This window comes from Callithrix jacchus, chromosome 6 (assembly GCF_049354715.1).
Source record: "Callithrix jacchus isolate 240 chromosome 6, calJac240_pri, whole genome shotgun sequence".
Taxonomy (NCBI): domain Eukaryota; kingdom Metazoa; phylum Chordata; class Mammalia; order Primates; family Cebidae; genus Callithrix; species Callithrix jacchus.
Window position 1 is genome coordinate 103,804,309 of NC_133507.1, and position 14,439 is coordinate 103,818,747.

Below are 14,439 nucleotides of genomic sequence, written 5' to 3' on the forward strand. Positions count from 1 at the left end.
CTCAAGCCATCACATTTTTCTCACCTGTGCTCTGGGAAGCTGCTTCTGCTTGGTCTATGCAGCTGAGACAAAGGAGCTTGGGTGGACTCAGGCCCCTTCTGCTGGAAAACTGCTTTGAAACCACATATTCATTGCATTCACTAGAGGAGCATCACAAGTTAACAGTAACATGTGTTTTTCCTTCACTGCATACCCTAAGGCGGGTTCCCCTGAAGCAGACCCTGAGATGAGCATTTATGTGGCTGATGAAGGATGTGCCCAGGAGAACCAGATAAGGGAACCAGAGTGGGAGGGAAGAAACTAAGAAAATCGCACTCCAGGCAAAGTCCCAGCCTCAACTTGACATAAATTACACTGACTTCAAGCAAAGGAGCTGGGTTCTCCACTCCGGCCCCAGTCAGCCATTGTTTCAGGGCTGCCCCAGGAGGACACCAGCTTCCAGCACTCTTGCCATCTGTGCATGCATTCAGCATAGTGGTACCCCCTCAAAGGCCAGCCGCCTAAGAGGGTCACAGGTGATGGGGCCACAAAGCACCCAGAGCCCAGTGATGGGCGCACAGGCACTGCAGAAGGGATATGAGAGGATCAGAGCAATGTCCCCTATGCTACTGGAGATGTTTTTACCTCCTGTTACCAAGAAGGTATCAAGCCATTGGCTCCTCATGTTCTTCCCCATTCCGTGTTGCTCTGTCAGCCAAAATCACAAGTTGCCAAGGCACCCATCGAAGCTCTTTGTTTTCAAAGGTCTGAGCTGATTAAAGCTAATAGAGCTGGATTTCCCCAGAAGGAAAGGACACTAATATTTGGGAAGGTTGAGATCCAAAGAAATAAACATTTGAAGTCTTCCCCAGGGCCTAGAAATTAAAGTTTAGAGATTTTGGAGGGTCTCTAGAAGGGCAGGAACCCATGCCGTCCCCTGAATCACTTCCTAAGCAGATAGCCAACCTCATATGGGAGGTTCCTAAAGGGGCTGACATCAGATCCTGAGGCTCCTTAGTGAAGACCCCAAGCTGCAGCCTGGCCTGGAAGCAGAGCGACACACCTACTAGAATAGGAACTTATCAGAGTATGCAATGATGGGAGAAGACCAGAGGGCTCCTCCCTGAATGTTCACCCTGCATGAGTCCTGCCCAAAACCTGAAAGATACAGATTTCTCATCTATCTTGACAAATAGAAACTCGCAGCCAGTTTAATTTGATTTAAGGAAAATAAAATAATGTGACATTCCTTCACCCCTAGCAAGAACTAATCCCTTTCTCCAATGTTCCTACAACAGGGAGGGCATTTCCCTGATGCTGGTTTTTCATGACTGTCCTTCCTTCCTCCCTGGGAGACCCTGATCTCTTTAGGGAAGAAGTGGTGCCTATCAAGGGCCCAGGACCCAGTAGGTCTCAATAAACGGGACCTATCATAATCAACATTCCCCTACATCAGCACATGCACCATCGAAGTGCAACCACGTTGTTTGCACTTCTCTATCCCTTCCTCTTTGCGGTCACCTCAAAGCTCTCCAAGCACACATGAACCAGTGCTCATAAATGTTGAATGAAAGAAAGGATGGATGGGTGGATGGATAGATGGATGGATGGGTGGATGGAGGGATGGATGGATGGGTGGATGAACAGACGGATGGCCTGATGGTTGAGGCTGGTGAGCAAGTGAAGGAGTGCTTGTTTTAGACTAATCTATTTAGGCCACTGCCATTTCCTGTTGGCTGAGCAATGAGCATGGAATGGGGCCAATCAGCTCTAAATGCAAGGCAGTGCATGGCCAGAGGAAAGTTCCTGCTCTCTCTCCTTCACCCTGACAGCCATGGCCCCAAGGGCTAGCAGAAGCCCTTGAGACCAATTCTACCATCAGGAAGGAAAAGCCCTGGCAAAACAGTTGCATTCAGAAAGCTAGCATTTATAACACAGTCAGAGAACTGTGAAATATCTTCCAGCCCAAGCACTGGGCAATGCCATGTTGGTGGGTTCTGATGAGCCCTGGGAAACTTATTTGCACCCTTTTAGCCCCTAAGCCTATTACACATGCCCCTTCGTGGAACAAATGTCCCCATTCTCACATGCCGCTATTGGGAGTGCAGTTTCATACAGCCTCTATCAAGAGCAATTTGGGAATACCTATAGACATTTTATTAATAAATGTGCATGCTGTTTGACCCAGGAATTCTCCTAGGAATTAATCCTGCACATATACTCACATATATGTACAAAACCCCCATATACAAGGTTTGTAAAAAGCACTGCATGAAAGCCATCTAACTCTTCATCAGAGGAACTGGGGAAATCAAGAATGTTCTGCAGCCATCAAAAAGAATGAAAGTTCTACATGTTCTGATACGGAACAATCCCCAAAATATATTGCTAAGAAGGGAGAATCAAGGTGCAGAGCGGTGTGCATCATTTACTACCATTTGTAAGCGTCGTATATAGCATAGACCAGCTCTGGAAGGATCCATGAGCGGGTCCCATGAGTTGCCTTCAAGGAAGGGACCATGGGGGCTGGGAGACGAGAGTAGGGAAATGCTTCTCGTATCGCACAATTTTGAATTGTATCATGTGTATGTATTACTTACGCTTAATCAAATACTCAATTTTAATATTTGTTTTTAAAAATAATAAGATCCGGCCGGGCGCGGTGGCTCAAGCCTGTAATCCCAGCACTTTGGGAGGCCGAGGCGGGTGGATCATGAGGTCAACAGATCGAGACCATCCTGGTCAACATGGTGAAACCCCGTCTCTACTAAAAATTACAAAAAATTAGCTGGGCATGGTGGTGCGTGCCTGTAATCCCAGCTACTCAGGAGGCTGAGGCAGGAGAATTGCCTGAACCCAGGGGGCGGAGGTTGCGGTGAGCCGAGATTGCGCCATTGCACTCCAGCCTGGGTAACAAGAGTGAAACTCTGTCTCAAAAATAATAATAATAATAATAATAATAATAATAATAATAATAATAAGATCCCCATCCACCCAGCGAGGTGCCTTAGTATCTGACATTCTGCCAATGGAGAATCGCAAGGTTAAAGTCTTAGACTGAATATTGTTTCAACATCGTTTCTCACTGGAAGCTCTTTATAAAGCAAGCCTTGCTGTAACTGGCTTAAGTAGGATCCAACCTACCAGACTTTCCTCTTTCAGGCATACAAAAAAATTCACTGGGCATCAACTTTGTCCTACACACTTGCACAGGCACTGGGGAGACAGGGAGAACGGGCTGACCTCACAGGCAGCCAGGTGGACAGCTGCACCCACAGAGTGGTGGCAGTACACTGGGAGTGGTGGCTCTGCACAGGGAGTGGGGGACATGCACATCGAGCAATAGAAGTACACAAGGAGTGGGGGTCCTGCACGGGACTGGTGGCACTGCAGACAGCCCTGTACAAGGATTGGCAGCCCTGCATGGGTACCTATGTCCCTGTACATGAGGGGTGGCAGCCCTGTATAGGACTGGTGGCACTGCACGGGGAGGGTAGCCCTGCACAAAAAGAGGTGCTCCTGCATAGGGACTTGTGAGTTGTGGCCTTGCATAAGGAGTCATAACCCTTCACAGGTACTGGTGGCACTGCACAGGGAGTAGTGGCACTGAATAGGGAGCGGTGGCACTGCACAGAGACTGGTGACCCTGCACAGAGACTGGTGGCCCTGTACAGAGATTGGTAGCACTGCACAGGGACTGGTGACACAGCACAGAGACTGGTGACACTGCACAGAGACTGGTGACCCGGAACAGGGACTGGTGGAACTACACAGAGACTGGTGACACTGCACAGAGACTGGTGACCCTGAACAGGGACTGGTGGCACTGCACACAGATTAGTGGCACTACACAGGGACTGGTGGCACTGCACACAGATTAGTGGCACTACACAGGGACTGGTGGCACTGCACACAGATTAGTGACACTGCACAGGGACTGGTGGCACTGCACAGGGACTGGTGGCACTGCACAGAGATTGGTGGCCCTGCACAGAGACTGGGGCCACTGCACAGGGAGTAGGGGCACTGCACAGGGAGTGATGGCACTGCACAGAGAATGGTGGCACTGCACAGGGATGGGACAGATATACCCTGACATTTGAGAAGACTGAGGCAAGGATGTAAGTGGGAGAGAGTTAGAATTTAGAATTCTCAGACACCTTGGGTTTCACACTGGAACATGCTGTCATAAGAGAGCCAAGCCTTGGCCTATGGCCCGGCTCCCTCCTCTTCCCACCCCTGCCCTGTCCCACCCCATGTGGGGCTTGCACACACATGGAGACCCTTCAGCCCTCATAGCCTCAAAGCTCCTTGCACTTGGACCCTTTCCACAGTCAGTGCCCTTAGCTCCTCTCAAGCCTTACACAAAGCCTCTGGGCCCTGTGCCTCTGCTCACCTGCAAGAGGAAGGACCTAGCCAAGGGTCCCAGTAAGGCCTGGAAGCAATCTTGATGCCACTTGGGCAGAAAATCCCAGGTGGAGTACAGCCAGATGAAGATCTAGAAGGGAGAGCCCAGGCTTCGAGTTCACAGGTTCCCCGGATTCTACAGATCCCTCAGGCCCTGGAGAAGGAGATAGCCAGTGAAGGACAGCAAGGCCTTCCAAAGTGCAGGCCGGTAACAGACACCCTCGCCTGGGTCTAAGGACAGTGTCGCTGAGGCTCTGGCAGTGGGAGATTCCAAGACATGGTGATGGCCTGAAAAAAGGGGTGGTCTGTGCTAAGAGCCGTGGCCAGTTGAGAGGGCTTCCCAGCACTTTGTCAGTAAAGAAGAGGCTGGGAAGGCCCTTCCAAGGAGAGGGAGTGGCTGGACAAGAGGCTGTGTGTGGAAGACAAAGGGGAGAAGGGAGAGAGGGGGCTGGTGGCCAGTCCCTGCTTCTGCCTCCCTACTTCAGCGTCAGCCCTGCTCACATCCCTTGCTGATCTCCCACAGCGCTCCCTGAGTACACCTTCGCTACTCAAAGGGTCTGCAAGAGCCAGGCACAGTGGCTCTCGCAAAGGTGGAAAGATCACTTGAGGCCAGGAGTTTGAGACCACTGCAGGCAACATAATGAGATTCTGTCTCTATTAAAAATAATAATAATTTTTTTTTGAGACAGAGTCTTGCTCTGTTGCCCAGATCTTGGCTCACTGCAACCTCCCCTTCCCCAGTTTAAGCAATTCTCCTGCCTCAGCCTCCCACATAGCTGGGCAGGCACCCACCACCATACCTGGCTAATTTTTGCATTTTTAGTGGACACGGGGTTTTACCATGTTGCCCAGGCTGATCTCAAACTCCTGACCTTAAGCAATCTGCCCACCTTGACCTCCCAAAGTGCTGGGATTACAAGTGTGAGCCACCATACCCGGCCAACAATAATTATTTTTCAAAGGGTGGTCTAAGATCAGCAGCATGGCCTGGAAACTTGGAAATGCAGACCCTCTGGCCCCATCTCAGAACCACTGAATTAGAATTTGCATTTGGATACAAGTCCCAGAAGAGTTCTACAAGCTTTGTAATTTGAGAAGCACTGGTCTATACCATAGTCTAGCACCTTAATGGAGCTCTGTTTAGCAGTGGTGGACATTCTGGAGCATATGGTTCCTTCTTGAGTGCAGCTTACGGAAAGAGCAGGAGGGATGGGACTAAACTTATTGTTCAGGTCCCCTGTGGTCTTGGGGTCCTTGATTGCTCACTGCAGGCTGTTTAGGTGGGATGCACAGCTGTCCTCACCTCTCTGGCATCCTTGGAATGAAAGAAGTTACCCTGGGCTGGGCTGGCGTCTCCTGGGTACTCAGTCTCAAGCTGCTTTCTGATGTCAGTGAAGATATCAGAAAGCAGCTTTGAAGTCAGGTCCGCATCCTGCACAGGGTAGGTACAGGGGGCCAGGAAGGTACAGAATACACATTAGGTTGGATCCAGCATCTGATCCACCTCCCCACATTTCAGGAACTGGCCAGTGGGTGAGTCTTAGGGAAGGCTAGGCCCTACCTCCTTAAGGAAAGCTTAAAAGGCTCCAACCTACTCTTCTTGGCCTGGGCAGCTAGAGGCAGGCAGATGCCTCAAGTTCAGACAGTCAGATGCTCCCACCAGGGGTTTGGGTCTGCGGTGAATGACACCTAGAAGCAGGGCCAGCCAGAAGTCCTTCTGGGGGCTGGACACAGTGGCTCATGCCTGTAATCCCAACACTTTGAGGACTAAGGCAGGAGGACTGTCTGAGGCCAGGAATTTGAGACCAGTCTGGACAAAATAGCAAGACCTTCATCTCCACGAAAGTAATAATAATAATAATAATAATAATAATAATAACAATAACCAGCCATCTTATAGCATGCCTATAGTCCCAGCAACCCAGGTGGGAGGATCACTGGCCCACAGGGTCAAGGCTGCAATGAGCTATGATTTCACTCCTACACCCCAGCAATTGCACACCAAGCCCCATATACACATAGTCAAATAGAGATTATACATTCATGATTGAAGCAAAAGTGTTACGAGACAAAACTTACCCTGGGGACATGTGATAAGATCTGAAATTTTTAAATTTTTTCTTTTTCATTAAAGAAATTGCTTGTTGATCCTACCCTCTAATAAAGCTGAAAGCCAATGTTTGCAAACACTGCATGTCAGGGTGAGGTGTCACAGATCAGGGTGACAAAGCAAGACCCTGTCTCTAAAATAAATGACATAAAATAACGGAATATATATATTATATAATTAAATAGAATAATAAAATCTTCTCCTGGCCAAATTGGCATCCCTACCCCCAGCAGCAAAGTCAGCAGGGCCAGTGATGGTACCTGGTGTACGCAGCAATGGCCACAGTGTCATGGCAGTCTCTGCTCTATGACCTCAGCTGTCTTTCCAGCGGCCTGTGGGTTCTGCCGGTTTCCCGGAAGCCTCCCTAGATTCTGAGAGGGGCCAGTGCCCTGCTCCAGGCAGGCAGAGTCCAAGTCTGTTGTGGGCAGAACGCTGATGATCATTGCAGGCTGAAAGGAAGGATGGAGGGAGCACGATGCTGGCAGACCCTCCATGGCATCTGGGGAATTGAAGACTGTTTTTTAACTCAGTTCTCACTGTCCAAAGCAGTGTGAACAGTTTTCACCATATCTCTACCGTGGATGCCTCTGTTCCTGGTACACACCTCTGCTATGACACTTGTTACCTGGTATTAGCTGAGCATCTGCCTCCTTCATTTGCTGTGGGTATTTAGAAAGCAATCTGTATTTCCTCTCTGTATGCCTCAATTTCCCCATCTTTATTAGAGGATACTGGATAAGATTATTTCTGAGGCTGTTTCCATGGGTGGTTCTGTGAGCTCGCCCATGCATTCAACCAGTCAGTTGACCATGAAACATGCATCTATGCAAGAAACTAGGAGGGTTACATACAATGGGAAACCGAGACCCAGAGAGAAGAAAGATAGAGTGCCCATGGTTAAGGAGATAAAACCAGAAGTGCAGGTAAGGAAGGGAAGGAGTATTCATATCACTGCGGGAATCCAAATTCTACAAGAATATATGCTTGTTCTTTAAAGGGAGCCCTCACTTTCTGCATTTAAGCTTCTATTTGCCAATCAATAGCCATTAATAATTACAGGACATGGGCAAAGACTCTAGCAAAGGTCCGGAGGTCTTCCCGGATGTATCCAAAATAACAAGGACTCCCTGCACCCGCCCCTCCCCTGCACCAAAAGTCAGAGGAGGTGTTGAAAGCTGACCTTCCCCACCCTGTATCTGCCCCGTCCACTCTCACCCACCCCCTCTAGGATGTAATGGTGAATCACTCAACATGTGGGCCACCTTGGGAAGTCACCTGCCCTCTCTTCCTTTTCACTCTATAAAATGGACATAATCATTGAACAAATGCATAAATGAACCTTAATTTTCTCATCTCTAAGTGAGAAGGTTGGACCAGAATTAACAAGAGGATCCTTGAAGTTCTTTCCAGCTCTGACCTCCTCATCCATTGCAAAGAGGCTGTGAAACTGGATTATGTAAGGTCCTGTGGCCTCACCAATTGTTTGGCACATCCGTTCTTTTTCCCTAGCTAGATAATGATGTGACTGAGGGCAGAGACTGTGCCCACACTCACCAGGTGCATGTGAGTCAGTGTCTGGATTGTGTGGCCCCACTGGGGCTGCCCTGGCTATATCAGATGCCTCTTGTGCTCATCTCACACCCCTCAGCCACCCTCTGACCACAGCATTGCCCAGAACGCCCCCTGCAGGCTTGTATTCTCCTGCAGCCCCAGGGCCTCTTTGACACTGTGACATCAGTCACCTGAGAAGCCCAGTCCCACAGGCATGCACAGCTCAGGAGTGCGGGACTGTCAAGGACTCCTGCAGCAACCCTCAGCCATGAGGTAGATGTATGGGGTGCAGGGAGGGGAGGTAGGGGCAGACACACTCCCCAGAAGCTTCCAGTGGGATGGAGATCAACTCAACAGCACACCTTGATTTGACTTCCCTTCCTCCACTTCACTCCCTCAGTCCCTCACTCTGCTTCCTGAGCCTCTCTCCCAAATAAACTGCGTGCAGGCAGGCACACATGCCCAGGCTGTGGCTCTGCTCTCAGTGGGATGCCAGGCGAAGACACCTATCCTGGGGATTGGGTCCTGAGCCAGACGAGGCAGGAGGGTTCAGGGCTCCAGCCAAGAAGTGCTTTCCAGATGCTGAGTGAGATCCCGAGTAGGGGAGAGAGCATCTAACATGGAATGAGGAGGAGATAACACAAGGGTAGAGAGAAACAAGAAAGGGGATTTCTCTCAGATGGCTTAGAGGTGCTCCCAGCCATCACTGGGCTCACATGTCATAATTTTTGCCAACTTGGTTTCATTGACACCCCCCTCAGCCTCCAGTGGCTTGTCCACCCATGGCTCTGGCCTCTAACTGGACAGGATTTTATAGGCCAGGAAGAATAGTGGGGAAGGTTAAGGGAGAAGGAAATCAAGTTCAACTTGGAACCATCCCAGAAGGTCCAGCAGGAAAGGCCCATGGATGTTATAGGCGACAACCCTCTCAGTGCTCAGAGGAGGAACTAGGAACAGAGAGGGTGACTAAGTCAAAGGCATCCGGGCCTTGTAGGAAATCCCGTGTCCTTGCAGAATACAGAGTGGATGCTTCTGACCCTACCATGCCCTCAGGGTACATGTCAGAGCAGGTGTGTGGCTGGGACAATCTCCGTCTATGTTCCTCACTTACACAGGCTCCAGCTGATGAAGCCCAAAAGGCTACGACCAACCCACCACCACAGTGACCACCCTGACATGCAGCCACCTGCCAGTGTTTGCAAACGTTGGCTTTCCGCTTTATTAGAGGATAGGATCAACAAGCCCTTTCTTTAATGAAAAAGAATAAAATTTTAAAATATCAGATCTTATCACATGTCCTCAGGGTAAGTTTCGTCTCATAACACTTTTGCTTCAATCACGAGTGTATAACCTCTATTTGGTTATGTGTCTATGGGGTTAGGTGTGCAATGTGGAAAAGCTTGAAAAGCATTGCCTTATACTCATTTGACAAATGAAGAACCCACCAAAGACTTGAATACATGAATATGTATTTTTGCCAACCAAAAGGAGAGCTCTTGAGCCTGGAAGAAACATCACGATTCAAGTGCTACAGCAGGAAAGAAGTTGAGGCTGGGTTTGCATTCAGCTTGACTATTCATAAAGCACCATGCATCATGCAACCGCCTTCAGTGTTTTTTGTTTTTTGTTTTTTGAGATGGAATTTTACTATTGTTGCCCAGGCTGGAGTGCAATGGAACAATCTCAGCTCACTGCAACCTCTGACTGCCAGATTCAAGCTATTCTGCTCCCTTAGCCTCACAAGTAGCTGAGATTATAGGCACCTGCCACCATGCCTGGCTAATTTTTGCATTTTTGGTAGAGACAGTTTTTCACCATGTTGGCCAGGCTGGTCTCGAATTCCTGACCGCAGGTGATCCTCTCACCTCAGCCTCCCAAAGTGCTGGGATTGCAGGCATGAGCTACCGTGCCCAGCCTGCCTGCAGTTCTTATCACTAAAGGATTCGTGTTCTCAACTGAGAAACGAGCATATGAAGGGGCTTCCTGCAAGGGAACTAAAGACGTGAGAGATGATGTCCATGGAGCACCTGGCACACAGGAGCTGCCGTGCACACTGCAGCACGGCCAGTTCACAAGGGCGAGCCCTGGCATCAGCTGAGGGAGCACCCAGTCTTGCAGCTCCTCCCCTAGCACACTCGCCCGCCTCGGCTCATGCAAGACCTCTGCCAGGAGTGCTTACAGCAAGGCTTCTGCCTCAAAAATAGGGCTTTGGGGGCTGATGGGGAATGTAAGGGTAAAAGGAAAGTGCCCACTAGGTCCCCCTGATTGTTCACTGGAAATGAAGGGACAATAGGAGATTAATAGGCAAAAAGGGCATAAAATGTATTAACATACAGAAACAAAGGGGCGTACAAAATATGAGACTCACAGAAGGGCCAAATGACTGAGTTTTAAATAGCACCCTCTTCATAGGAGAGAGGGAAATGGGGGTAGGTAATTTTCAGGGGTAGTAAATAGTTTTGAGAAAAATCAAAGGACCCAGAAGGCAGACACTTTCTGTGAATGTCCTCAGGAAACTGAATGAACTGCAATTGAAGGGAAAGTGAGGGGCAAAACGGCACTGTGAGCAGAGGTTGTCTTACGTAGATAAAATCTCCCCAGCAATCCCTCAAAGCCGCCCTCAGAAGAATAAATAAAAAGCCTGTCTGGGCTTGGGGACAGCTTTTAGTCTTTTCTCCTTGCAGGTGGGTGGTTAATCTTTCCTAGTTATTTGACGAGATTTCTAAGGAGGGGTACTTAAGACAGTTGCATTTCTTTTGGAAAGAAGTGTCCTTAGTCAGATAAGGAAATCTGAGAGAGTCCCATTTTCCTGCACTTGGGCAGAAGGCAGAGGAGAAACAAGGGAAGGTTAGAAAATTCTTTGATCTGAGGCAGCAACTAAGGACTTGCATTTTCTTTCAATTCAAAGTGCTCAGCCTGCCAAGGCTTTGTACTTTGGGGTTTCATTCTCCGTGACCTCACAGGGGAATGGAGTCTGTCTTCGGAGCAGGGGGAAGGCCAAGGCAGAAGGACAGAACCCCAGGGTAAGGGTGGAAGATGGTTTCCTGGACCTGAGACTCTAGTGGGGTTCAGGCAAGAGTCACCCCAGTGTTCAGATTCACTGCCCAAGCACGCACTTGAGGAAGTCTGTGGGGGCAGCTTCTTATTTGCTCCTCGCTCTCATTTTCCAAAAGGCATACAAGCCCTGGCCGCCTTATGCCCAGGACTCAGTCCACACCATGCTCCACGAGCACCTGAGGGGAGGCTCCTCTCCAAAGTGCATTACTAGGGCCTGTGCTAAATTTTTCAGCAGCCTTTTGCCTCACTAATGGTCCTGGGACATAGACTGAGCCTCCATCCCAGACTAAGTGCTCAGGCCTCCCCCACCTCTGTCCTGCCTGGGCAAGAAGCCCAGCACCGCCCCGCAGCCCAGCTCTCCCTGCAGCCTTAGCTCCCACTGGCCCTCTGCCAAGGACTTGGGCCTCTGCTGTGAGGTGTCGTGCCTCATTTTACCCATGGTTGTACAAGGTCCCTGTGCGATGCCTGGGAAAGTACCAAGTTGTGTCTCATTTCGTTTGGGATCCAGTTGAATTCCCAAATGCTGCCACTGAGCAGGAATCTCAGTGCTCAGAGCCCAGCAGTAGGAGGGCTCTGGCAGCTGGGCTTGGACACCAGGCCTCTCCAGCCTCTGGACAGTTCTGGCCATTTGTCACCACCCTTGGTGAGTACCAAGCCTCTGGCCTTGGTGAGTACTTATTCAACACACTCTGGCTGATCCCTGAGTCAGAGCCAGGCTGGGATAAATGGGTCTCTGAGCCCACAAGCCTGTGACTCCTAAAGAAGGAGCACTCTTGCTTTATTTTAATTTATTTTTATATATTTTATTGTTATTATTATTTAGAGACAGGATCTCTCGCTCTATTGGCAGACTGAAGTGCAAAGGAGCAATCGTAGCTCACTATAACCTTGAACTCTTGGGCTCAAGCAATCCTCCCATCTCAGCCTCCCAGGTGGCTGGGACCACAGGCTACTTGGGAGGCTTGCTACCATGCCTAGCCAGTACTCTTGCTTGCTAAGCTGAAATCATTATAACACAATCCCCTACTACCTTCTACCCAGAAATGTATCCCCTCACAAAGTATACGTTCTTCACCTACCCTAATCCCACCATCGTAATTTCTGAGTGCTTCCCAGAAAACCGTCTCCACTGGCTCCCAAGTGCAGAGGTCTTCCTTCAGCCTCTGGAATGTCCACCATGTTGATGGTGCATGGAGGCTAATGACCCCTGGATGAGCTCTCTCCAGTGGGGTTGTGAAGGGAGAATGGAATCCCTGACTTTCCACAGCATAGCTGGCCCAGCCCTGAGCTTGAGCAAGTGCCCTCAAAGCTCAAAGTTAACCCAACTCCAGCACTCTCTGCTTACACAGATGGCAGCCCGATCTCAGTGCTCCAGTCAATCCACCCCTGTGTCCACTTAATTCTCTGAAACTAAAATGGGGAATAGGGCCAGGCGAGGTGGCTCACACCTGGAATCCCAGCACTTTGGGAGGCCGAGGTGGGAGGATCACCTGAGGTAAGCAGAATACCAGCCTAGCCAACATGGTGGAACCCCGTGTCTACTAAAAATACAAAGTTAGCCAGGTATGGTGGTGCATGCCTGTAATCCCAGCTACTCCGAAGGCTGAGGGAGAATCACTTGGATCTGGGAGGCAGAAATTGCAGTGAGCTGAGATCGCGCCATTGCACTCCAGCCTAGGTGATAAGAGCAAAAGTTCGTCTTAAAAAATAAAAATTAAATTAAAATTTTAAAATAAAATAAAATGGGAACTAGGATGGGAAGCAAGGAGGTTCCAGCTCTACCTTCACCAGCAGATATTCTTGCATCCCTTATACCTGAGCCTTCAGGCCAATGCTCCCCAGGTCCAAAGGGGACCTCCCTTTCAAGTATAAGACTCCCCTAATTCCTCACCCCAGGATTAACTTCTTTCCCAGATGACTGCCTTAGAGAACTTCTATTCCTTGCCACAAGAAAACCCTACTCCCAACTCCCCACCAAGTGTGGTCTGGCCTAGACAAGTCTGCCCTAAGAAAAAGGCAAGAAAGACCCTTAGCAATTGAAATAGCCTTTAATAAAGATAAGCATTCAAGCATTAAAAAAAAAAAAAAAAATTACTGAGCCAGGTACCAGGCCTAGGAACAGAGAGGTACACCAGGGCTGCCATGTTAGGTAGCCCTGGGCCCCACTGCTGGGGTCAGGAGGTATTAGAAAGAGTCTGGTTGGCCGGGCTCACACCTGTAATCCTAGCCCTTTAGGAGGCTAAGGATCACCTGAGGTCCACAGTTCAAGACCAGCCTGCCCAACATGGTGAAACCCTGTCTCTACTAAAAATACAAAGTTTAGTTGGGCATGGTGGTGGGTGCCTGTAATCCCAGCTACTCAGGAGGCTGAGGCAGAAGAATTGCCTGAACCCCTCAGGAGGCAGAGGCTGCAGTGAGCCAAGATCGTGCTACTGCACTCCAGCCTGGGCAACAGAGGGAGACTCCATCTCAAAAAGGAAAAAAGAGTCTGGAAGCTCTAGGTGACCCCATGCCCACATCTATACACACACCTTAGTACATTATTTATAGACCTGTGGCCCACCTATTGACTTTGAAATAACAAGGACCTAGGTTTGAATCTTGAGCCTCAGTTTTCTTACCAGTCAAATGGGAACACCAGGTAGAGTAAACCAAGTGCAGATGGTGCATTGTCGGCCTTGAACACATTGAATTCCCGGCCTCCCCTCACCCCAGGGGACCTCAGGCTCCTTGGATTGTTTGGGATGGAGGCCCAAGGAGGGGAAAGGTCTAGGGTCTCAGCCAAGCTGATGCTCTCCAAGGAATGAGAGTGACCACATGGGCTGGAGCAGAAAAGGGAAGAGAAGGGTCCCCAAGGATGAGGATTTCTGGGGCTTCAGGAAAGAGTGTGGAACTAAATGGCAGAGCTAAGAGAAGACTGGGCCTTGCATCCATCCAAATCAGGCCCTCCAGCTGGGTTTGGGGCTGAAGGAGAGTGCAGCCTGGCAAAGACAGTGTGGAATCAGAGTCGGCAGCCTTGGATGGGATTCCGCTTCTGCCACTGCTGGCTGTGTGATGGAAATCTACCACATCTCTCCAAGCCTCACTGCCTTGTTTTATCAAATGAGGACATTGTACTGAATCACGTGGTCTGCACAATGCCCGTGCATGTGCCTGGAATCTTCCCCTGTGGTGTCCCCTCGATGCCCACAGTCCTTTCTGCACAGGATGCACCATGGCTGCTTACTTTCTCCTGCTGAAGTCTGCTGCAAAGAGGCGCTATGTGGAGGGAAGGCAGTGGGCCTCTCCCTATGAGGTCCTCAGGGGCTGAGGGCAAAGTCAGAAGTAAAAATAGC